The sequence below is a fragment of the Pteropus medius genome, unplaced genomic scaffold, assembly GCF_902729225.1.
Source record: "Pteropus medius unplaced genomic scaffold, Ma_sr-lr_union100, whole genome shotgun sequence".
NCBI lineage: Eukaryota > Metazoa > Chordata > Mammalia > Chiroptera > Pteropodidae > Pteropus > Pteropus medius.
The window spans coordinates 2,573,257-2,598,792 of record NW_024356335.1 but is presented as its reverse complement, the minus strand read 5'-3'; the positions used below and the strand labels follow the sequence as shown (position 1 = coordinate 2,598,792).

The 25,536-nt window shown below is 44.0% G+C and overlaps 1 long non-coding RNA gene across 1 annotated transcript; it reads right to left on the bottom strand.

Annotated features, from left to right (window-relative positions):
* Positions 1–17,320: 17,320 nt before the first annotated feature.
* Positions 17,321–22,003, bottom strand: LOC120601714 (uncharacterized). Its single transcript, XR_005652518.1, has 3 exons — positions 21,764–22,003; positions 17,620–17,699; positions 17,321–17,363 (listed from the first exon to the last, which is right to left on the bottom strand). It is a non-coding gene; the product is annotated as an uncharacterized LOC120601714 (long non-coding RNA).
* Positions 22,004–25,536: the final 3,533 nt, after the last annotated feature.

Sequence of the window (25,536 nt, the reverse complement as noted above, 5' to 3'; positions counted from 1 at the left end):
AAAAAGCAACTCAAATTATTAAATAACCAAAAAAATGTGCAGACATATGAAGAGAACCATAAAATGTTACATAAAAGGAGACTTGAATAAACGAGAAAAGTACAAGAACGGGAAGAGCTGATACTCTGCAGATGTTCATTCTCCTCAATGCCTACATGCATACACGCCCCAGAAAGGAACTCGATCCAGCCGTTCTAATCTTTAAATACCAGCACTTCAGGTTTAATGACAATTAATGAATATATTTCCCTATCACTAAATATTTCACGGCAGTTCTTAAACCTGAGCCACATGAATTCCTAGGGAGTCCAGGGGGTCCTTAAACTCACTGAAATTAAATGCAAACTTTTCTGAACGTGTGAAGTTTTCTGGGAGAGTACCCAAAGCTTTTAAGAGATCCCCAGGTGGCCCGTTCAGAAGAAAGACTAAGAACCGCTACTATTGATCTTTTTTTTTTTTTTGGTAACAGCTTTATTGGATATAATTCACATACCATACAATTCACCCATTTAAAGTGTACAATTAAGTGCCTTTTGGTGCATTCAGAGTTGTGTGACCATTACCGCAATCAATTTTAGAACATTTCATCACCCCAATAAGAAATCCGGACCCTTTAGCGATCATCACCCCATCGTCCTCAGTCCTCAGCAACTGCTAATGTACTTTCTGTCTCTATAGGTTTGCCTTTTCTGGATATTTCATATAAATAAAATAACGCAATGTGTGGTCTACTCACTGTGACCGGCTTCTTATCGTTAGCATGGTGTTTTCGACATTCATCCATGTCTTAGCACGTATCAGTGCTTCCTTTTTTATGGCTGAATTATATTTCATTGCATAGATATATCACATTTTCTTTATTCATGCATCAGTTGAGGGACATTTGGGCACTCTGCACCCTTTAGCTATTGTGAATAATGCTGCTTTGAACATTTACATAAGTTTTTTTCTGTGAGCCTATGACCAACAACCATCTGTATTTCCTTTTCTGTCAATCATCTGTTTAGATTTGTATTTCTCAACCCTTTTCCATCATCAACCTCATAAGGAGGAAATGCTAATTAATTTAATTACATTAACTGATTTAGGAAATATTTTAATTATTAAGTCATTATATTAATTTACGATAAATTTAGTTGTTCGATTAACCAATTAAATAATTAAGTTCAATTTCTTCCTAACAAAAGAAATTAAATACTAAGGAATAAAATTTATTCCTTAGAGTGGAACTTTGGAGGGTCACAAAGCATTGTAATACCTAAGATACTGTTCCCCCCAAGAAATAATTTTTGCCATATTACACTCACTGAAAACGCATGCTTTCAAGGCTTTGCACATTTCTACCATGAGATTGTCGTACTTACTCTTCATTTTTAAGGAATGTTTCACTTGGCTCTTTAAGATATAAATTGCAAATAATCCCCCCAGTTTGTAGTTTCATGGGATTTAGCTTCTGATGGTTTTTGCCTTACAGATTTTTTTAAAATGTAGTTGAATTTATCAATCTTTTTATGGCTTCTGGGTTTGGGTAGTACTTAGAAAGAAAGGCCTTTGCGATTCCAAGATTATAAAAACATTGTTCTATGGCTCATGGTTTCATTTTCCACTTTTAAATCTCGACCCACCTGAAATTTATTCTGGTGTAAGGTATGAACTAGTGTGGATAAAAAAGGGGCCACATACCAAAAACCTGGCAAGCTCGGGGGAGGCCTGCATGGCGCACCTTATAAACTCAGAGACTGAAAGTAATCACATAGGACGGTCTGAACATAAAATTCCTAACTTAAAGTGGGTCATGGCAGGCAGTCAAATCCTAGGCCTGTAGCTTTCTTGACAAAGGTCAGCCTTTACCTTTAGTGAGCCTGTCTATTGTCTTGTGCATCAAAGATAATGGTATCTTTGAAATATCAGATTAATCTTTTCCAGACCCCTCAAGGCACAGAAAGCTTTATTGTTATTTTGTCCCCCGCACTCCATCCCTGTGTGCTGTAAATGTTAACCATTAGCTACCTGTACTCACCAATGTAAAAGTGTCTCCCCATTCTGCTTTTTATCCAATCCCAGCGATTCCCACCCCCCCGCCCCGCCTTTTGCTTTTTCCCACCCCCTTAATCTACCACCAATGGATTTTATATAATCCTCCCTACATTTCTTCCTTTGACTCTAATGTATAAAATAAACTACAAAACTGCCATTGTCTAGAGCATTTTCTCAATCCATTGAGATTTTGCTTCCCAGCAACTGTTGTCAGTTTCACTCAAATAAACTCATAAAAATTCTCTACAGGTTTAGATGCTTCTTACGTCAACATTAGTGATTCAACTTCTTTTCCCCCAGATGACTTGCCAATTATTTCAAGACATAGGATTGAATGATCAATCTTTCTTGCACTGATCTGCCTATATCTGCTCTACTTATTGTAACCTTATCTGTTTTATTATTTGGTGCCCTATTTCCTTCTAATATCTTCGCATTTAAAAACTTGGTTTCCGTTTTTGGTTTGTTCATTTTTATCTGAACTTTAGAATCATCAGGTTTCATTAAGAAAATGAAACTGCTGGCATTTCGATAAGATCCCATTCCATTGTAAATTAATTTTAAAAGAAATGACATCTTTGAGTCTTCTACTCAAGAACATGAAATATTTTTCCATTTTTTAAAGTCATCACTTGTGATCCTCAGTATTTCAAAATTTTATGCAAATATATATCACACATTGCTTATTTTGATAAAACACTGAATATGTTAAGTATGAAGATTCTTTTGATAAAGCACTGAGTATGTTAAGTACTTGATTCTTCTTTTAATTTTGTACCCAACCACATTACTGAACTATCTTATTTTAATAATGGTTTTTCAGTTGAGTCTCTTGGGTTTTACAGCTATAGAATTATATCATCTCATCTTATCAACTGCAAATAAAGATAATTTAATGTCTCATTTTCTTGTTTTCATACCTCTAATATCTTTCTTTAATTACACTGGTTATTTCTTCCAGAACAATGCTAAATAATAGTCCAATAATGATATTGGACATTTCTGTTTTATCTTCACTTTAATGGGAATGCTTTTAGTGTTTTTCCCATTAAGCATAATGTTGGCTTATGGGTTGAGATGAATCTACTTTATATGTTAAAGAAATAACTATCTCTTCCTATTTTATTAAATGTTTTTAAAATTAAGAATAGATATTGAATTTTGTCAAATGCCTTTTCAGTGTTTATGAAGATGATCTTATGATCTTTCTCCTTAGACCTATTAATATGATGAATTATAGTAATAGATATTTTCCCCACATTTTATTATGAAATTTTTCAAACATATACCAAAGTTGAAAGAATGCTTCACTGAACAAGCATATATCTACCACCTACATTCTACCATTAACATGTTACCATCCTGCTTTATCACAATGTGGGTCAAAGATTTTAAAAGATTTTAAGTGATTCTATTATATTTTAAAATACTGAACCATTCTTGTGTTACTTAACACTTGTGTTTTCATTTTGTTTTTAAGCACTTGTATTTTGCTTATTACTATTTTAATTTGGACTTTGTATCAATATTCATAAATGTACGTATTTGTGATGTGTACCTACATCTGTGTGTCTGTTTGCTTCACAAAAACAATTTGAACAGTAAAAAATTGTTTAGGGCACTAAAATTAGTGCTCTTGGTAGCACTGAAATTATCTGTCAAAAAAACTATTAGAATTCTCCTGTAAAACTGTTTGGGATGGGTTATTTTTCAAGAAGGTGGGTGAATCTTTAACAGCGCTTTCTATTATTTTCTCTATGGTAATTTGTTTATTATTTCTTTCTCTTCTGGAGTCAGTTTTTATAAATTATTTTTTCCTAATAAAAGTATCGATTTCTTCTAGTTGTCAAATGTATTTGCATCAAGTTGAACAAAGTGTCTCTTACAATTGCCTCTGTATTTTTTTATTGTTATGATTGTGTATTTTTACTTTCTTATTTTTTTATTAGTTTACCAAACCACTGATATACTCATTTCCCCCCAAAGAACTAACATCCGGACTTAGTAGTGCTATTTTTTTTCCTATTTTTTAATTTATTGGTATCTGCTTTTCTCTTCATTTCTTTCTTCCAATTTTTAAAGCTTTATTCTTTCTAATTTCTCGAGTTAAACGTGATGCATTTTTGTTCATTCTTTCCTAATTATTAATATATATATCAAAGGCTATGAGTTTTCCTCTGATTGCTGTTCTATCTCTATCTCATAGATCCAAGAGCTAGGATTTTCACTATCACTAGTTTTTAAATACTTTGAAGTTTGGGGTTTGATTTCTTCTTGACCCAAGAATTGGTTGAAAGTTCTAAATTTTACAGGCAGAAAACCTTTTTTTGCATTTGGGTATTATTAATTTTTAGTTTGACTACATTGTGATAGAGAATGTTGTTTCACTATTCTTATCTTTGTTTTCTTTTTAAATTAATATATGGTCAATTTTGTGAATCAACAGGAGTATCTGAAAGGCATGTGCAATCAGTTTTTAATGGTAAATCAGTGTGGTTATATATTAGACTTACCTCATTATGTTTTTAAGTGTTTTATATTATTACTTTTTTTATGTATATGTCATGAACTTAGGTGAATAAAAGCCTCCTACTACCAATTTGTCTCTATTTGTTTCTTTTTGTACCTCCTGTCACTAAGTGCACAGATATACATAATGGTGTTTTCATTATGAATTGCAGCATTCGACATTATAAATTGCTCACCTTTATATATCAATCACCTTTTTTATGGCTGAAAATATCATTGAATCACAATTTCTTAGTTACATTGTATTGCTAGGTATTGAGGTTTTCCTAATTTTTCTTTGATGTAAAAGAATCTTATTAATTTGAAAAGTGAAACGATATTTCATGGCTGTTTTGATTTGCATTTCTCAGTGTTAAGATCTAAGATTTTCTGATCATTTGCACTTTTATATTAATGAATTATTAATCATTAACTGGAGATAAGCTAGATGTTCAACAATAGGTCAGATTTATAAATGTCAATATATTAACATAATGAAATGATATAGTTATTGTTTACTGTACTTTACATACATTATACCATTGTATTCCTATAACAGTCCCGTGAGGTCATTAATACCATTTTCAATTGATTCTAAGATTAAATTTTTATATACTGACATAGTTAAAATTGATTGCTTATGTGTTATAGTTTAATTGGCAGTGTTTTCTTTCTTTCTCAGTGGCAAATAAAAGGTAATTCCTACAATCAATGGCATATTAGATTTAATGGAATATGTTATTTCCCTTTCATAGATGATGTTAAGCAATTTGACGAAGGTTAACTTAAAATGCCTAGAAGCATATACATCAAAACGCTAAAATAGTTCTCTCTAGGTGGGAAGATTATAATTTTTTTCCCTTTCGCTCATCCATATTGTATGTTTTCTTCAATATATACATATAACTTCTATAAAAAGAAAAAGTGGAATTGCTTTAAAAAATGGGGAAAAAAAACACATTAAATCCCCAGTTCATGCTGTTCATCAAAATAAATCCCAGATAGATTAAAAAGTTAAATATAGAAAATGAGAGAATTACAGTCAGACTGAGATTGTGGCAGCAGTACAGTTTTTTAATTAACACAAAACGTTTCCTGAAATTCAACAGAGCAGCAAAAGAAAAAAAAAAAAATCCACAGACAACCTCTTCGACAAAACTAGGTGATGATTCTCCATCACTCCAGTGTATGGGCAGGTGTGGCTGAACTGCCGAGATTAACGGAAGTACACAACAGGAGGGCAGCTGTGAATCTGGAGCACCAGGATACTGATAGACACAGAACTCCGAAAATCTCTAAAAGATCTGTATACCCAGACGCTCCATCCTGAGCGGGCTCTGGGCAAGCAGACTCGAGAACTGCTGACAAAACCGGAATGCGTCTCCCAAACTGCAGGTTGTGGCTGGCACAAAAAGGCAATGCACAGGAGTGGAGTCTACTAGGGTTCTAAGTTCTCAAGGATTTAACAGAGAGCCAGAAAAGACTCACTTCCTGGTGTCCAACCCTGGAAGAAAACCGTTAGAAGCAAAAACCAAACTGAACCAGGAAGGAACACCAGGGAGAAGTAAGAGAAAAGTTTTGATAACAGAAAGGAAGTAGTTGAGAGGAAGCAGATTTTTCTGTATTGTAACAGCAAAACATGGAGTCTAAAGCAGCCACGAATGTAAGCCACAAATGTCAGTTTATACGTTCCAGTAGCCATAGTCAAAAAGTAAATGAAAACAGGTGAAATTAATTTTAGTAATATATTCTATTTCATCTAATATGCTCGAAATATTATTTCAACATGTAATCAATATAAAAATCATTAATGAGCTATTTTACACACTGTCTTTAAAATCTGGTGTGCATTTTACACCTCAGTATGGAGCAGATACATTTCAAATGCTCCATAGACACGTGTCTCGCCATAATGGTGGACAGTGAAAGTCTAAAGATTAGAGCATTGTCTTAAAGAGCAAGGCTCACAGAGCAATAGGAACCCCAGGAATGGAGGCAGCAAGCATTTTGGGGGCTCAGTTCTGAAAAGTGAGAAAACAGTTACACAGAGAGACCACCATCTGAGTGTTCCATAGCAACCTCCTCCTAAGAATCTAGGAAAAAAACATCTTTTTTTCTATTCAAGAAACGAAGAGAAATATAACTCAAATGAATGTTTTTACAAGAAAAAAAAAGACTAGAAATGTAAATAAGCTGAATACTATTATGGCGGTCGAAGAGAACATTATTCTGGTAGACAAAGAGAACACATGTGGACACAAAGCAAAATGCGTTTAAAGCAGTTAGGAAAATGTGAGAAGCTTTGACAGAACAGCACATATCAGAAATCGAAGCACGCAAAAATGAAATGGCTGAAATACAGGAGAATTTTAAACATCTGATACAATTGTTAAACAAAGGGAGGGGAAAAATAATCCAGATACAGAGATTAAATTAGAAGGAACAAAAGAGTGAGTAAACACCTAAGGAAAACAATATACAAAACAGAGAAGTGAAGAAAATCAAGCAGAAACGAACAGATAAAAAAGATTTGAGAGAAAGTGATAAATATAAAAGTTAGGTCATGGAAATCCAACACATTTATAATTGAAGGCCCTAAAAAGCCTAAACACTGAAACAGAATAAATATTTAAAAACTGAGTTAAGAAATATTTCCTGAAATATAAGATGTGAATCTAAATATGGAAAGAGCATACACTTTCCCAGGAGAATTAACCTAGACTGGTCAACACTGACACATAGCTAAGTGATATCATTGCTCTTTAAAGAGAAAATAATCCTTTAGGCATTCAGGTTAAGTAGAATTTAGTTCCAAAGAAAAGAAAATCAGGATGGCATCAAGATTCTAGACAGCAATATTTTATGTTTCAAAACAGAGCAACATTTTAAAGATACTTAAGGGTGAAAATGGGCCAAAATTCACAATGAAAGAATTGTTAGTGTCCCACAAACTCAAACATAAAGGCTAACACCCATCAATCAGTTACGAACACGCAAGACCCCACGGATTGTGGGTCCACCAGAAATCTGTGCTTCTGGAGTATCACAAAGGAACCGTGGCAGACTACATATTGTGCACATCTCCTCTGCTCATGCACGTACTCCCTCGTCCCATCGAACGTGACTTACAAAACACAAGTTCAAAGCCAAAGCTAAGAATCTCAAGATAGCAAAAGCAGAGCATCAAGCCAAATCTCCTTTGGAGTGCAGGGCCCTGTGTGACCGCACAGGTTGCACATTCACGAATCCATCCCTGGTGACACCTGGTATCTGGTAAAGGCCAGATCCCTTCCAGTTTGTTTCCCTCCTCTGCTCTCTTCCTACAGCCCATTCTCCATACCACAGTCAGTGGATTCCTAAAACACAGAATTAACCATGCCTAGCCCCTGCTTAACATCGCACCCCATCTCTTTCTTTGCACTCATAGAATATTCTTACTCCCCAAGATAAGTTACCTGGACCTGCTCACTTTTCTTTTCTCCTCTCTCATCCCATCCAATCCTGCCCTGCACCCAAACTCCACGCACTGGCCAGACCAAACCCACACAGCACGTGCCCCAGGCTGAATCCAAGTTCTGCACTCCACCTCCCACGTTGCTCCTTTTCCTGTCTCGGGAACCAGCACTTGTATCCCTCGGGTTATAGAAACCCTGGAGTCAGCCCTGTCTCCTCTTCTCCCTCAATCCCCACTTTCAATCGGCTCTGTCTTTCATGAATCATTTCTTAAAACTTTTCTCATCAGTGTCCTTGACATTCTTGCCCATTTGTCCTTCCTTTTCCTCTGCCTTGTGGACTTCCGCCCTGGAAGCAACCTGCTGCCTTCCCGCTCACACCCAGCAAGGCAGCCTTTGGGGAAGACTGCCACAGCTGCCGAGATGGCGCCCCTGAGGTATTCAAGTCTTCAACCTCATGCTGGCCCACAGTTTCCTCCTGTGTCTTTCTCGAGCCTTCAGGGAAGCTACCCTTGTCTAAGATTACTATTTCCCTAGAAATTCACAATGGAAGAATTGCTAGTGTCCCACATACTTGAAAATTTTAATAGCTAACATTTACATCGCACTTGCCATATGCAGGCATGTTCTGTGTTGGTCGTTGCATGAGCTAATACTCATTTAAATGTCATCATTATAGAAATGAAAAAAGTGAGGCACAGAGAGGTTAAGGGACTTGCCCGAGGCCAAAAAGCTAGTAAGCAGTAGAGCAGGGATTCGAACCCAGGTGAACAGGCTCCAGGACCACTGACATTTACCACCTATAACACAGTACTATGGAACTGAAGTGGTGTTCAGAAGTAAATGATAACAGAAACAGTATTTGCCAAAGCTATGGACAGAGCTAAGAACAACGGTGAGAAATTCATGGTATCAAATATATTTATCAAGAAATTTAAGAAAATGAGAAATAACAAAACAGCGCAAACCGAAAAAGGAAAGAAACAATAAAGACATTAATGGATAAAATAGTGAAAATAAAAAGTAAAGAAGATTAACAAAACCAAAAGTTTGTTCTAGGGAAAAAAAAGAGAAGTTAATAATAATGAGTATTATTAAGAGCTAGATGCTAACAAATTTAAGAACCTATATGAAACGTTTGAAAACACAGGAAAATATAAAATGTCAACATTTGTGCAAGAGGAAGCCAACTTGAATGAACATATAAATAACCTTGAACGGACAAATAAATATTAAAAAGACTGAATTAGTAGTCAAGTATCTTCTCTCTTTCATTCCCTTTAACCCCCAAAACACTTAAATCCAGATGGTTTTAGATGGTGTGACATATGAATTCTACTATTCTAAGGAACAGTTATTTTCCAATTTATTCAAGTTCTAGAAAATTAAAAAAATAGAGAACTCTGCCCAGGTCATTTTCTGGGGCTAGAATAATCCTGCTTCCAAAACCAGATAGGAGCTACGCAAAAAAGAAAAATGAAATACTTCGCGACAGCAACAAAAATTATATAGTATCTGAAAATTAAACTAAGAACATATAATACCTCTATGAATTAAATTTTAAAAGTTGAATAACTGACAACCCTTAGATAAGACAACTTAATATTATAACCAAGTCAACTCTCCTCAGATTAATTCAGAAATTCACTACAATCCCAATCATAAGTACAATTATATGCATATAAATGTGTGTATTTTCTTTAAAATATAAACTTGGTAAATCTACCACAAGAATTATATAGAGTAATGGAAAGTACATGAAGAACTAAGGCAACTTTAAAAAAAAAAGGAAATGAAGTGGGGCGATTTCCCTACTAAATAGTAAAACCTATTACAAAGCCATTGTAATTAAAAAATACTGTAGCGTTGGCACAAGAATATAACAATAGAACAAAATGGAAAACTCGAAGACCTATCTAATAAGGATAAAGGGGGTGGTTCTGCCAATTGATGAGAAAAGGATGGACTGTTTTCCTCACAATAGTGAAAACCGGCTCCATCTACTAAGAAAATTATAACTGGATCCCTGTTTAGCCTCACATACAAGGGGACTTTAAGTGAATTAAAGATCTCAATCTGAATGTTAAAAATCATAGGGTTAATAGGAACAAAAGTGGGAGGATATCTTTGGGCTTAGGTAAAGGCAACGAGGCTTATTTAACAAAACTTTTACAAACCATAATGCTCAAATTTACTGAATCTGATGACATCAAAATTAAGAAGTTGCATTTAATAGAAAAATAATATGAGCCAATTAAGAGTGAGATGATAGGACTGAGATTTTTTCAAAGTCTAAAACTGACAAGGGATTAACATCTAGAATATACAAGGAACTCTATAAAACGACAAGAAGAGGACATCAACTCCAATAGAAAAATGAGCAAATGATATGACAGGCAATTTACAGAAAAGGAAACCCCAAAAGCTAATAAGCACATGAAATGATGCTCGAACTCATTAGTAGTCAAAGAAATGCAAATTAAAACAAGATAGCACTTTACACCTTTAGACAGGCAAAAAGCTGGAAAGCTGGGTAAGACCAATTAATGGCAGAAATGAGGAAGATAGGATCCCTCACACATGGCTAACAGGAGTGTAAATTGGTAAAGCCTTTTTGGAGAGCTGTCCCAAACTACTTATGCAAATTAAACACACACGCGCACACACACACACATGCCCTAGGACCTAAAGAAATTCTAACACTTGCATACAATGTGAAATCTCCGAGAAGGAGAGATCATAGCAATCCGGGTTGGCCCTCACTATTATATGAAGCGAAGGATCATATTTACAGATAACAACAGGAATCGATTTTAAAAACAGTAGTGATTGAAAAAAATGAGATAGTAGCGTTACAAATAGTATTTACATAAATTATGAATACATGCACACTGTGCACGTGTATTCCCAAAACCTCCAGTGAACTGCCCACTTTTTGCTCGTCATTTTGCATGTCATCGATGGAATGGATCAACGTGATTTGTGTGCGTGTGTGTGTGTGTGTGCACGCCCACGCGTGCACACGCAATTCGGAAGCAGTCCAGATCTCCTTGGACTATTTTATAACAGAGAATGAGAGAGTTAATATAGCCATGGGGCAAAAACTACAAATAACTACGGTCATACAGTTTCAGATACTCTTTTCTGATCGGAATAGAAAAACCGAGTTCGCCAGATCAATGGCCACATACCTCATACCTGAGGACTTATTAATCTGCTAGCAATACCATGCCCTACATAGCAGCTTCCCTCAGGGCCACAGTGACTGACAGGCAGAATGAGGGTCTTTTGGGAGACAGGGGCTGCCTGACTCAGAGAGGAGGAGGGGCAGCTCCTCTGTTCAACCTGCTGGGAAGAAAGAGAGTAGGTGCAGGCACAGACCCTACCGTCAAGATGACTGGTGGCTGTGAGCTGAGGGAGTATATATCTGATGGCTTCTCTTTGTGAAGAACTGCCTTTTACCTTTATCATTATTTTGGAGAATTTTCCCGAATAACTATCTATTTCTTGAAGATGCCACTGTTGAAGATGACCTCATATTCCATCACGTGGAGATACCCAGTCCATTTGACCATGCCCGTTTTGGCATGTAGGCACCACCTGTGCAGCTGGTGTTCACTCAGCCTCACCCAGAGAGGCCCATCACTAATAGCACCTCCTTCTCCATGAGATCGTGGGTGAATGGGCTTTCCCTGCCCTGGAGTCCTTCTTCCATGAGCTTCTTCACACAGCCCTGCCTGCGTGAACCCCACATAACCCCCATCCACCCCAGACAAGCCCTTTGGCAGGGGGCTGGCCTCCCTAGCACTGTCAGTCCACGGATATGCTCATACAGACACATACCCACTCAGGCTCTTCTTAAAGACAAAGATGTTTATCCATAAACACATAGAAAAACACATAGACCCATTTGAGCTCATAGTGCATCCAAAAATATATGCAGATACCCGCGTACACATACTTATACACACTCGCATGCGTACATGCTCACAGATACCACTCACACATACACATGCCCACATGTACATACCCCCTACACATACTTATACACTGAAGCATATGCACACACTCACATGTACACACACTAGCACATGCAAGTAACACACATATATTATTCCAGTTCTCTACTGCTGCATAGCAAACTACCCAGACTTGGTGGCTTGCTGCTGCAACCATCTAACTGTGCTCATTGATTCTGTAGGGATGGCTTGTCTCTGCTCCACCGTGACCAGGGCCTCAGCTGGGAAGATTCAAATGACTGGAGGCATCTTCAATCACATGCCTGACACCTGGGCTCGGATGACTTTAATGGCTGGATGCCCATCAGGCATCTCTCTCCTTGGGGTCTCAGGGCCTCTTGATGTGGCCTCTCTAGTAGGTTGGCCTGGGAGTAGTTGGGCTTCTTAAATGGCAGCTCAGGACTATAAGAGTGAGCATGCCTAGAAAAAGGTGGATGCTGCACGGCCTTTTATGACCTAGCCTTGGAAATCACATAGTATCACCTCTGTCACACTCATTTAGTCAAAGCAATCACAAGTCCACCCAGATTCGAGGGGGGAAGACATGGACCCCACCTCTCGATGAGACAAATGTGAAAAAGTTTGCAACCACATTTAAAATGGCCACATATGTGCATGCACAAGAATGCTTATACATACATATATATACACACACATATATCCACAATACATACCTATACATACACACACCCACACACACACAGGCCTTGTTCTCAGAACCCCTATTCTAAGAGCAGACCTAGACAAACATATATGTGCATATGAACACACGTGTAATACAGACACATTCACACCCACTGTCATATGCAGGCACACCGGTGCATGCTCGCACACATGCCCAGAGCCACCTGCCCTGGAGATGTCTTCTCCAATATCTACAGCCACACCTGCTTGTCCCTTGTCCCATGCATGGCTGAGCGGGAGGCCAGGATGGGCTAGAAAGGCTTGACTGGTATGGGGTGGGCCTCTACCCTTCCCTTGTGGCAGCAGCCTGGGAAGAAGGAAAACAAATAACCTTGCAGTGTTTAAATAAGCAAAGTTTTGTGCAAAGCAGAGGTTAATGTACTTTATTGTTCAATGTCATGTTTATAGTGGATTGGTGGAGGGAAAAATGTGATTAATTGCCCCGAAGCCCACAGACCTACAATTATTTGGTTGTTGTGAACAAATAAAGGACTACAGTATTCATCATATTCAAATGAGGCAGCAGAATAAATGATGGCGGGCCGGGTAGGAACAAAACCGAGGTGTGTTCCCACAGAATCGGAAGGCGACTGGCACCTTGTCAACCAGACGCAGGGTGGTGGCGGGAGCTGAACCCGTTTGTCTCTGTACCTCCAGCAAGGGCTGGGCTGACCCTGCAGGTGCCAGCGTTCATTCCTGTCACACCTCGAGCCTCCATCCCTCGCAGCATGAAAACCAGGCGCCAATTGCGTAATAAAGACTTGTTTCCGACGAGGCCCAGTTTGGGGCGGGGGGCACAGATCTTCATTAGACAGCCCCTTTCCCGGCCGCGCTCGCTACAGAGGACAGGTACTGGCTAAATGTGTCCGATCATTCATCATGATTTTGCCCTCCACTTTGTCACAGCGTGGGGATTTAAGGAAGATAGATGGTACAAGATGTTGTCTCCTCCACAGACGCTTTCTGCTCTGGTAAGTGTGTCCGATGCAGAATTATTTTGCCACTTTATTATTTCCTAGTGAGTGTTTGTCAGAGCTTCGCCTCTTGGAAGGAGCGAGTTGTTTCCTGTCACTCAGGGATGTCGCGGGAGCTGTGATGCTTGGCTGGGTTCACCAGCCAGCTGGAACCTGGGCAGGGTCCCCAGGCAGGGCTGTGGGGGGTCCTGGGAGTCTGGGCCACGGGGCGAATGTCAAATCCGACAGAAATTGGGGGGAGGGGGGAGACAGGCTTTGGGAGAAGGCGGGGCTCGGGGGCTTTGGGCACACTGGATTGAGGGAGGTAAAGGGGCATCTTTCAGGATCTGCCTGGCTGTGGGCCAGCCTACTGGACGGGAAGCTGTTCAAACCAGTGTCCAAAGGGCTGTAAGAGCTTGGCCTTGTGTTGGGCCAGCTGGAGAGGGTATGGGCAAGGCTGGGACCCTGCAGAGCTGCTGATGGCCTTAAGGCAGTGTGGCCAATTCCGGTGCCCATTGCTGACACCAGATGAGTTTTCTGCCCTGATCGGGATGGCCAAGTGGCCATGGGGTGACCAGCAAGGATGCCAGGTGGGTGAAGATCACATAAAGTTTACAGATAAGAATGAATTCAAACTGAAGCCCAAAGTCCATCCATCCCAGAGCCCTGGGAATGCTCGAGAATATAAGAACTTCATTCCTGGCAGTGCCGGGTCACAGAGGAGTGGGCCCTGAAATCTGAAGGTGAATCTGGCTCCAGGGAGTAGGTGGGGTATCCAGGAGCCACCAGCCTGTCCTGTGGCTCCTCTTCACTTAAGTTTGCTCCACAAAGGTCTCTGCACTTTCCACCACCACCGCTGCCTGGGCTCGGCTGCCCCTGCCTCTCCTTTTTCTTTGCTTCCCTCTCGGTCTAGGCTGGTCCAAGTAGTGAAGCCAGAAGGAACTCTCTGTGGAGGTTTAGGAGAAACTTATGGGGACAAACTCAGGAGAAGCCCAAGCAGAGGTGCCTGGGATGCAGAGACCTACGTGAGGGTCCTCGGCCTCTCTCCGGCTCCAAGACTCCCCTGCTGGAGTCCACCCTGCCAATGTGCCCATGTCTCCGACCTCAAAGTCTCTCTGGAGGCAGCATGACATCAGCTAGAGTACAGTTTGGAATCAGGCAACCTGGGTTCTAAGCACTGCCTAGTTACCATGTTTCCCCATCTGTAAATACAAAAGGTGAGATGACATCCTCCTGGAAGGCCTGTGATTCCTGGCGTGTTGTAGATGTTCTGTTTACTCGGATGTCCTCTCCCTGCCTCCTCTCTCTGGTTCCTGGGTACTGGTGGGCCCTCCCTCACCCGTGACCTGTTTCCTGTGGGCCTGGCCAGCTCCGCCAAGCGCTCTCCGTCAGCATCCAGAGAGTCTGCAGGTGAGGCAGGCGGTCCAAGATGGCGGCTGCCTTTCCGCCTCATGCACTCCAGCGCCTTCCCTTGACGGACCCCATAGAGAACTACCAGTTTGCAGCTTACTGCCCAGCCCTCCTCCAGCCAGGCCCTGGCTGGGCCCTGGGACAGAATCCCAGTGTATAAGCAGGTAGAGGGGTGGAGAGGAAGAAGAAATTGAGCAGATCATTACTCCAAAACAAGTCACTGCCAGGGGCCTCTGCGGGTGCAGATGCCAGGCCAAAAGCCACAAGTCATGGCCACTTACCGAGGCCCCACTTCCAGCTGGACGTGGTGCTGGTGCTTTTCCAAAAGCCCCTCGCGGTGTCTGTGGGGCAACACTAGACAGGACGCACAGCTCTCACCCTGGGAAAACGGAGTCTGCTGACAAAGGAACGCGCTCGAGATCTCGCGGTAGTCAGAAGTGGAGCAGAGCAGGGTTCGAACCTCCGATGCCTCTCAAGTCTTAACTTTGTCATTGCCCACCAGCTGATTGGCTCATCGGATGAAGCAATAGTGATTGACACCCACTGCATCCAATCAGAATTCAGCTCCTTCCGCGCTCAGGTTTTTCTACTCCACTCTCATCCACAGGCGTCTTAAATTCCTGGCTCCCCATTCCTGCCAGAGTTTGAAACCCCAAATCCGCTCTCCGTGCAGTTTTATGTTTAAAATATATTTTCCTTTTTTCTCCCTTAGTTTGTTAGGAATTTTTTTTGTGGCCTGTCTCCCATTCATTGATTCACTCACTCATTCGTTCACTCAGCAAACACTAAGAACCCATTATGAGCAGTGAGTTCAAACCAGCAGGAGGAAAGAGCAAGTGAGAGGGGCTGACAGGGACCCAGCCAGACGCCCTAAAGGTGGAGGCAGAGTCACCTGCAATATAACTTGTGAGGCAGTGGGTCTTGGAGGAATCAAGGGAGCTCAGAGGAGTATGACTCGTACTATTCACCATCCTGATGCCCTTGTGTCAAGGAGGGGTGGCTGGGCTCTTCTCTAAATCCCCCAAGCTCAGTCCTGGGTTGGACAGCATCCATCTCCACCCACTGTGGCCACAAATACTTCATCTCCTCCAGACCTTCCTCCTGCCTTCTTCTATTCTGCAGCCACTATGATTGTCATCAAGTACAGATCCAATGATGTCACCTCGTTTCAAAAACCTCAGTGGCTCCTGTCAACTCATAGTCCTTGGTGACACTGCTGGGATTCCTAATTTGGGGTGCAGTGAATGCAAACAACTCAACTGTAATCTGTCTCTGTCTCTGTCTCTCTGTCTCTCAACAATCTCCAGCAACAAGAGGAAGTGCACTCCAAGAGGTAGAGTGAAGCTGACTTACATAGACAGAAGTCTCCATCCCTGGTCCCTGATAGGTTTGTCCTGATGCAAATGAGGACTCCAAATCCTCGCATTTCATTGGTCCAAAAGACACTGTCCTGATTGGTCAGAATGGAGCCACTATGATTGGTTGGTGAAGATGCTAATGGGGCTATAGCTGTACAGTTCCAAATGGATGGGGGAAAGCCTTGGTCTTATTGGTTGAAATACTATTCCAGGAACACCTTTTTAAGGGTAGGCTCAGATGGCAGGAACACAGTGCAGGCAGGCAGATCAGTGCAGGCTTCTCTCTAAAGTGCGGTTTGGATGAGAGGTCCTGTTTAGAAATGGCTGCTAGGCTCTGTTTTTATATTTGTGCCCAGTTAGCCACCAGGAATCCTTCTTGGTAGTTATCTTCTTTCTCAGGGTCCACATTCCCATTGCCCACCTATTTTAAACCTACACCTTGAACTTGGCACTCAAGGCCTTTCATGATCCAACCCACCCAATGCCACTATTGACAAGCTTGATCTTAGCCTGCTATTTGAATTCTTTCTCTTCTTGTGTGTCCTCAGCTGTAAAATGGGGATCATGATAGTACCTACTGTGGCAGACTGCATTTTCCAGAGATGTCAGCCACAATATATATCTCATGAGTTTTTCCTATAAGAACCATTGACTTCCCAGGGAATGGTGGGGACAATGTTACCTCCCCTTGAATTTGGGTGGACCTTTGTCACTGCCTTGACAGATATGGCATAGTTGATGTTACACAACTCCCGAGGCTAGGTCATAATAAAAACACCATCTTGTTCTCTTGGAATCCTGCGGCCATGCAGCCATGTGGAAAGGCCATTGTAGGTGTTCTGGTTGACAGCTGGCACCAACTGGCCAGCCATGTGTGTGAGGCATCCTGAAAGCCACCTGTCCTTGTTGATTCTGTGTGGAGCCTAGAAGAGCTGCCAAGCCCTAGAGCAAAATATAAGGTAATTGTTGTTTTAAGCCACTAAATTTTAGGGCACCTTTTTATGTGGCAAAAGATAACTGAAACATCTACTCTTATAGAGATAATAATTGTTTGCTCTGGTGGCCATAAAAAAATGCCACAGACTGGGGGACTTAAACAACAAAAACGTGTTAAATGTATTATCTTACAAATGGGGAGGCCAGAAGTCTGAGATCGAGGTGTCAGTAGGGTCGGTTCCCTCCGAGACCTCCCTCCTACCTTGTAGACGGTCGATCCTCTCTTCCTCGTGTCTTTGCGGGGTCTTGCCTCTGTACATCTGTGTCCTATCTCCTCTTCCCCTAAGGACACCAGTCATCCTGGGTTAGGGCCCACCCTAGAGATCTCATTTTAATTTATCACCTCTTCAAAGACCCTAGCTCATGTGTCAATTATATCTCAATAAAACTGGGGGAAAAGATTTCTTCTCCAAATACAGTTACACTCTGAGGTAGTGAGGGTTAGCACTTCAGCATTTATACAAAGGCGGGGATACAGTTCGGCCCACAACAATAAGCAAATATATATGAAGTACTCAGAACAGTACCTCACGCAGAAAAAGCACTCAGTACATGGCAGCTGTGTTATTGTTCTAACTGCTTTCACTACCACCACCGCCGTCATCTATGTGGCCTCGAGTCACACCGCTTGCCTCCATCCATGGGGGACAGCCCTGCTTTTTTTTAGGCCACCCTTCAGCCTGCTGTGCCCAAGTCTGTCTTTCATCTATCCAAATCCCTCCAAACCCTGTTTTAGGAGCCCCAGCTCCTTCTGTACCCCTGCTGTGGAGTCTCCCTGATTTCCTCTGTCCTTGCTTTGCATTCCTACAGCTCATGTTGGGGACCGATTGGCAATTATTCTGGTTTGCCCTACCGAAGAAGCTTTGGCTTTTTGAGCTGTGCCTTTGTTTTCCAACATGAAATAGGGTTGTTGTTGTTGTTTTAATAAAAATGTTAAAATAATTGATTATAAAAATAAGTTGTGCTCAGTTTATAACATTCAGACAGTACGGAAAGGTTTAAAGAAGAAAATGAAAATCACTTGGAATGAATGACTTTTAACATTTTGGCTTATCTTTCTGGCATTGCATGTGTGTGTGCGTGTGTGTGTGTGCGTATCCTTTTTTTCTTAATTCTAAGACCACAGTGATTGTAGGATGCATGATTGATTTAATTACCTAGCTTTTAGGGAGAAAAGAACTACTGCATTAAACATATATACTAATCACAAAATGCGGATTCTAATTTCAGAAATTTAAGATGTGAAAAACATGTGCACCTTAGAATCGAGAAAATATAAGTGCATATCTATGTTTTTCAAAATGGGAATCTCCATGAATACTGTTTAATGGCTTACTTTAAAAAAATCTGAACGACCAAGTTCGGCCACCTTTCCACATCAATAAATTAATGGCCATATCATCCATTTTAACGGCTGTATGGTATTCCATCGAATTGATATATGATAACACATTTATTCCTCACTGAAGGGCATGAATTTTTTATTATCATAAAAAAACAGATTTATAAACCCTCATCTTTATTTTCCTTAAGATAAATTCCTCTGATCAGCCTGCCTGGGCGGGAGAGTTGACACTCTTTACCCAGAAGTTGGCTGCCATTAACCACATGCCCCCCAAGGACAGGAACTGTCACTGAATCACCATCTGTGGGTCCTCCAACATGGGGTCCTGTCACTGAGCCTGGTTCACAATGGGACTTTGGGAATAGCTGATGCATATCGATTTCTTAGTAAAAACAAGTCAGGAAACAGACCTCACGTGAGTACCCCGCCTGGAAATGAGGTGTGTAATTAACTCAACTTTCCGTAATGAGAGTTTTAAAAAATTAAAAAGCATAGTTTGGGAGGTCAGTCATGGTTTCAAGTCCCAGAGCATTTACTCAGTGTGTGACTTAATCTCCTGGAGCCTCAGTTTCCCCATCTGTACAAGGGAGCACATGATGCGTCCTCAGTAGGTCTGTGTGGCTGGGTGTCTGTCCTATCTCTGCGCACGACTTAAGAAGGTGGAAAGCCTGGGCATGGTCCTCGCAGACACTGCTCTTCCAAGGAAGCCCACCCCTGGGGGATCTAGGGCATAAACTGGGGGAGGCCTCTGAGAACCAGATGGAGAACATCTGTGTCTCAGGGGGCTCTGGGCCCCATAAGTGAGCTTGGCCCCAAGTGGCACAAACCATTGGAATCCACAGTGGGTGGTCCTTTGAGTTTCTAATAATAAGAAGATAAGGAGTCACAGCTGCCATTTGTTGAGTGGCAACTCATCTATGTGCCAAGCACCTACCAAGTGTTTTACTTTCATTTTCTTATTTCATCCTTCTTGTGAGGTGGAAATTACAGCCCCACTTTAGAGAGAACAAAACTTGGCCCAAGATTTCAACTATGCCCACTTCTCCCACCATTGCCTCTTACCTTCCCTCCCTGCCCCACTGCCCGGTCCTTCCCCACTCTGCAGCAAGTGAGCCTTTCAAAGCACCAAGCTAATTGTGACATTCCTCTGCATACGACCAATCTTCTTCAGTGGTGTCTCCCCAGGACCTTCGGGGAAAAGTCCAAAGTCCTAAATACGGCATCCTTGGGGTCCTGCATGGAAAGCCTGGTTTCCCAAACCTCTCTAGCTTCACTCACAACCCTCACCTCTTAGTCCTTGGCTCTAAGCTCTTGGTTTCCACAATATACAAGCCTCCTTCTGCCTCAGGGCCTTTGCACAGCTCATCCACTCCCTTTAGCCACTTAATCTCTACTCATCCTTTCAAGTTCAGTTTAGATTCACCTTCTTAAGGAAGCCTTCCACGACATTCCCTCTCCCCAGGTAAGCCCTCTGTCTTATTTTGTAATACACATACCTATTATCTTAGAGTAGATCACAGGTAACTGCCAATTATTGACCATTTTGGACTTACGCTAATGCGGTTTCCTATGGTTCAACCTGAGAAATATTTATTGTATTATGTCCTCAAGGTCGGGCCCCCTGACATTTAGGAGATGCTCACCATAGATACAGTGCTCACCATTGCATCACCCGAGCATTGTACCTGGACACAGAACAGAACCTCAATAAATTTTGGCAAATAAATGATGAGGATGCAAGTTGGGATTGAACTCCAGCCTCTCTGGGAGAGTTTAAGCACTACAATGGGGGCTGCCTGCCTACCACTTGGCACCAGCCACAGGTTGCACAGACACGTGCCAAAGGAGGCAACCCAGGCCCCACTGAGTGGACAGCACCAGCCCACAGTAGCTGGCTCCAGATGCCTCACGATCTGACCCCAGTTTTCCAGGACCATGTCTGGTTTCACTGGGAAGTAGCCAACATGGTAGCCAAGCTCATCTAGACGAAAAGGCGCAAGTTTGAGAGGCAAGACCTGGGCGCTGTCCCTCCCCAGTCTGGGCCCCACTGGCCGGCATTCCAGCCTTGCAGCCTGCGCATTGTGTCCCCAAAGCCACACGGTGGCAGTGTTTGCACCAACTGGGCCCCAGAGAAGCAGAAGCTTCAGCCTAGCTCCTGTAAGATGCCCTTAGAGGCTACGTGGCTGCGTGCACACACTGTGTGCACAAAGGGTGTGCATGCAGGGTGGGCTGCAAGTGTGCGCTTCTGTCAGTGTGTATGGGCACTTGTGTGGGAGGGGGGGATGTCTGGAGGGTGGAGTCTGCATGCACAGGTACCAAGGTAAATTAGTATTTCTGCGTGTGGGTGTTTGTCCGCATAAACTCCTGTTTATCAGTGCATCTTTGGCTCTGTGTGGGTGTTCGTGTGTATGTGCACACGCATGTGTGTGTGTGTGTGTGTGTGTGTGTTTGTGTGTGTGTTTGTGCCTAACAGGGTGTGCGTCTGATTTTGTGTGGGCTCTTTCTGCCTCTCTGCACTTCTGTTTTTTAGTGTGTTGGTCTTTGTGACTGCATTGATCTAAGGGTGTGTTTTTGACTGGGCCTCTGGGTACAATGAGGAGAGAGCCAGTAGCTGAGAGTTGTGTGTCTGGGTGCCAGGAGACACTAAGGTTAGGGACCTCTGAGATTCAGGCTTCTGACCTCTGGCCCCTGCCCCACCCATCACCAGCATGGACAGCTGCTCTGACTCCAACTCCTCAGCCCCCGGCCTCCTCAGGCTCCACCAACCAGCCCCCTTGAAGCGCCCCAGCCCTCCCCCTGCCCTTAGAGCTTTCTCTCTAATGCCTCCTCCACCACCCACCAGCTCCTGGGGCTCAGATATTTATTCGGATGTACCTGCAGGGCTCCAGTCACCCCCTGCCCCCATTACGCTGATGGAACCAAATCCCCTCCCGGGACCCCTGGCCCCAGCAGACTCCGGTCTGCCTGAAGTTGGGCAGGACAAGGTCCTGCCAGCACTCACCTCCCTGGAGAAGCTGCACTTCATCTTGGCCTGAGTGTCCTGACGAAGCAGACTTCAAGGCATGGCATCTTGGTTCTCAGACTGGAGGCACCTGGAGAAGGAGTTCTGCCTCTCCCCTCTGACCTCAGGGTGGTACCTGGTCTCCGATTCTATTGCCCAGTACTGGAGAGGAGGTGGCTCTCTGGTTCCTTCTCCAGGCCCCACCCCCCGGCCCGCACAGGCATTTCACAGCACCGATGCCAGCCCTCCCTTCCCCCCGCCAGGCGAGGGCCCAGAGTGCCACGTCTGGCCACATCTGGCCACCCTTCCCCCACGGTTATTAATAATTGGGTATTAGGCGAGAGGCGACTATTGATTCCGGCGCGGGCGGCTCCGGGTCGGGGTAATTTATGGAAACACTGGCGTCCCCGGTGATAAATAATGAGGTGATCGCAGAGACAGGTCACTAGTGAGTGGCCTCCGGCCCGCTGGCCTGTCCACTAACACACAGGCTCATAAACGGAGGGAGAGAGCGAGAGAGACCCGGGACCACTGTAAAGACAAAGGACGCTGTGGTGGGGAGAGACGCCGGCCAGACAGGGGAAGCAGAGCCCCTGGCAGTGGGACCGGGCCGCAGGGCTGCTGGGAAAGCGGCAGGAATTCACAGAGGGGAGGACAGAATGACAGACAAGGACAGGGACACAGAGCAAGACAGAGCAGGAGGAGAAGGCAGATGAGAGGACAGAGGGACAGGCGGGGAGAGAGGGGAAAGGCACAAAGCCAGAGGGACTGGGACACAGACAGAGCAACAGAGCCCAGTGGGGCCGGGGCAGTGATGGGACACACAGAGGCGGAGACAGGCGTGGCCGTGATACCGAGGGCCACCATGCTGGGTGTCACCTGCCTACTACGTGCCAGTTCTGCTCTGCGTTCTCCTGTCAGCATCCTGGCAGCCCTGAGCAGTGACTCAGAGCAAAAATTCTAGAGTCGGCTGGTGTGGGTTCGAATCCCAGTTCTACTCCGGCCCTCACTGCACGACCTTGGGTAGGTCACTTCACTCCCGGGTCCCCACCTGGAACATGGAGCCAACATGACACCTATGCCTTGAGAGGATTACACAAGTCAACACCTGTGCCCCCTGGCCCCACCCCCGACTGGTGTCTGCACTCATGGTTTCTATATAAGTGTGTGTTATGTTGGTCCTGGCTCTCGTGGGTTTCATGCAATTCCATCTGATTTAATTCTCTTCCTTTTGATAGGGTGTCTGGTTCCCAATGAATGAACCAGGAAAAATGAGATGAGCTCTGCCCCGCATTTCTGGGGAGACTTACAACCTTACTGTAAGTAGTAAGGCTGGGCTTGGGCCTTGAGGTGGAATTGGAAGGGAAAGTACTCCAGATGGCAGGCACGGTTTATGTAAGAGCTTCAAAAATTTCAGGGTTGGAGGGACGCTGAGGCTTATGGCATCCATTGATATATGGATTCCTTCTATAATGTCACCCAGCTTTAACTTGGCCACCTCCAGGGATGGGGAAGTCATTACCTTACTTGAGGAACTCTGACTTGAGAAGGCCCTTCTTCGAAATCAGCCTCCCCCCACCCCTTCGCCCACCCTGGCTCAGCCCTGCAGAGGTTTGCAGTCAGCAGCTGGGAGCCACTCACAGCAACCCACCCTTACTCCACTTTCTGATCCTTATTAGGTACAGCTACTCTCATCCTTCTTGGGATGGCCAGCTGGTCCCCTTCCTGCACCAACCGCTCTCCTGGCCAGCTCCAGCCAGGCACCTCCAAAGGCAGAGCCAAGGACCTGCTGTGTCCTAAGCAGGGCAGGCAAGGCTGGACTGTTCCCTTCGCCCTAAATGCACAGAGTTCAGACTCTGCTCCCAGAGCCCTGAGGTTTCACGGAGAGGCCCAGGGACCCCTGTTCCCGTCTTTCTCTTCTGTGGTTTGTTTTGTGGAGTAAAACGTATGAAAACCCCTAGTATACAGGCTATTGAGGCTGCCACCTCACCGGGAAGCAGCTTAGAACAGAGAGCGTTAACACAGTATGTCCTGGGTTGGAGTCCAGTCCTGCTGCACACAGACCAGGTGACCTTACAAAGGTCCTTTGACCTGCCGGAGACGCCATTTCCTCCAGCATAATAGAGCCTTGTGTAAGGGGCCTCGCACCTGATGCAAAGCAGTAGTCACTGCTGTTATCATCTCCTCCCCTCCCCCACCACTCCTTCCCCATCCACACTGGGTGCCTTGGGGTGCTCTCCCTTAAGTCATTTCCAACGATGAGAGCTCCCGTGGATTCCTGGCGCATGTCTTGACATGGCTGAGCTCGTCTCTCTTTGCCCTTGTTCTGGAGCCAGCATAGCTCTCTTCCCCCAGGCCTGTGGGACCAGCAAATCTACCTCTCCCTTCACGCAGAGCTGACCAAGACGGAGCCCTGTGGCGCTCCACTGGAGACACCCTGTGGACAGAGGTTGACATATTGGTAGTTATTCACTAGCTCTTTGTCCATGCCACGTTTCCCCATTTCTTCTACAGGTATGTCCCAAGAGATCTTGCCATCTACCTCCTAGGAACCTAGATGCCTGCTCTCAGCCTCATTTCTGACCTACTAGACCAAGCATCCTGCAGACAAGAACACGAGCCAGTCAGATGGGGCCTTTTCCTGGCAAAGCCATCACTCACTCTCCTGGGTTTACACGCTTCCTCCTCTCAGGTGCTCGCAGATCATCCCTTTACATTTCATTCAGGAATCTTAACTGAGATACTGAAACACATGCAATAGAACTACTATTATTGATAATAGCAGCTAATGTTTTACTTTCCCATTTTCTAGATGAGGGTGCTCAGAAAGGTTTAAATGGCTCATTCCAAAACATGCCATTTATTGGCCTGTACTCTTCCAATTCCCCCTCTTCTGCCTTAAAAATTATATCCAAAGGACATAGCTGAAGATGGGTGACGGGGCCAGTATGTGTGTGTGCGCGCGTGTGTGTCTGTTGGGGCATGAGCGTAGAGGGAATTATGTTTAGAATAATGAGTCAGGACCAGCTATTAGGTGGGGAGGGCACAGAGTCAGGTTCCCAGGCCTGAGTTTTATTGTGTGGGCAGTGGAGAGCCACGGAAGCCTTCTGAGGTTACACCTGCGTGGTTGGCAGGTTAATCTGACAATGGATATAAGCTGAATGGGGTTAGGGGAGAGTAGAAGCAGGAAGACTTGTGAAGGGTCTGGGGACATAAGGCAGGTGACAGGGAAGAGAGGCCAGTGAGGGTCCAGAGGGAGCAGCTGGAGAGGGGAGGAGAGGTGTGAGACAGGACTGGCTGAATTTCAGTTGACTGCATGGGGCTGGAAACGGGACAGGGAGAAGCCACACAAGCTGGCCCCATCGATGGAGGCGTGGTGCTGCCATTCATAAGGAGAAAGCAGTCTGGCCAAGAGTAAAGGCCAAAGGGCAGGTAGGGAATGTAGTGTTGATCCTGCAGAGGCAAAGGGCCTGGGAGATGTCACGTCCAGGGGGGCCATGGAGACTGGGTCTAATGCTCACTCAGTTCAGAGCCCCCGGTGCTCAGCACGGTGTCTGGCACCAGGTGGGTGTCAGTCCCTTGGGGAGGTAAGGAGGGTGCAGTGATGGAGCTGAGGAAGGCCCAGTCAGAGTGGCCAAAGGAGGGAGAACTGCAGCCAGCAGTGCGACAGGGGTGGGACATCCTGGATTTGGTACACAGAGGTCACCCATCAGAGCCTCTGGAGGAGTGGAGGGGATGCACCAGAAGGCTGGCTTCGAGGGCAAGCGATGAGA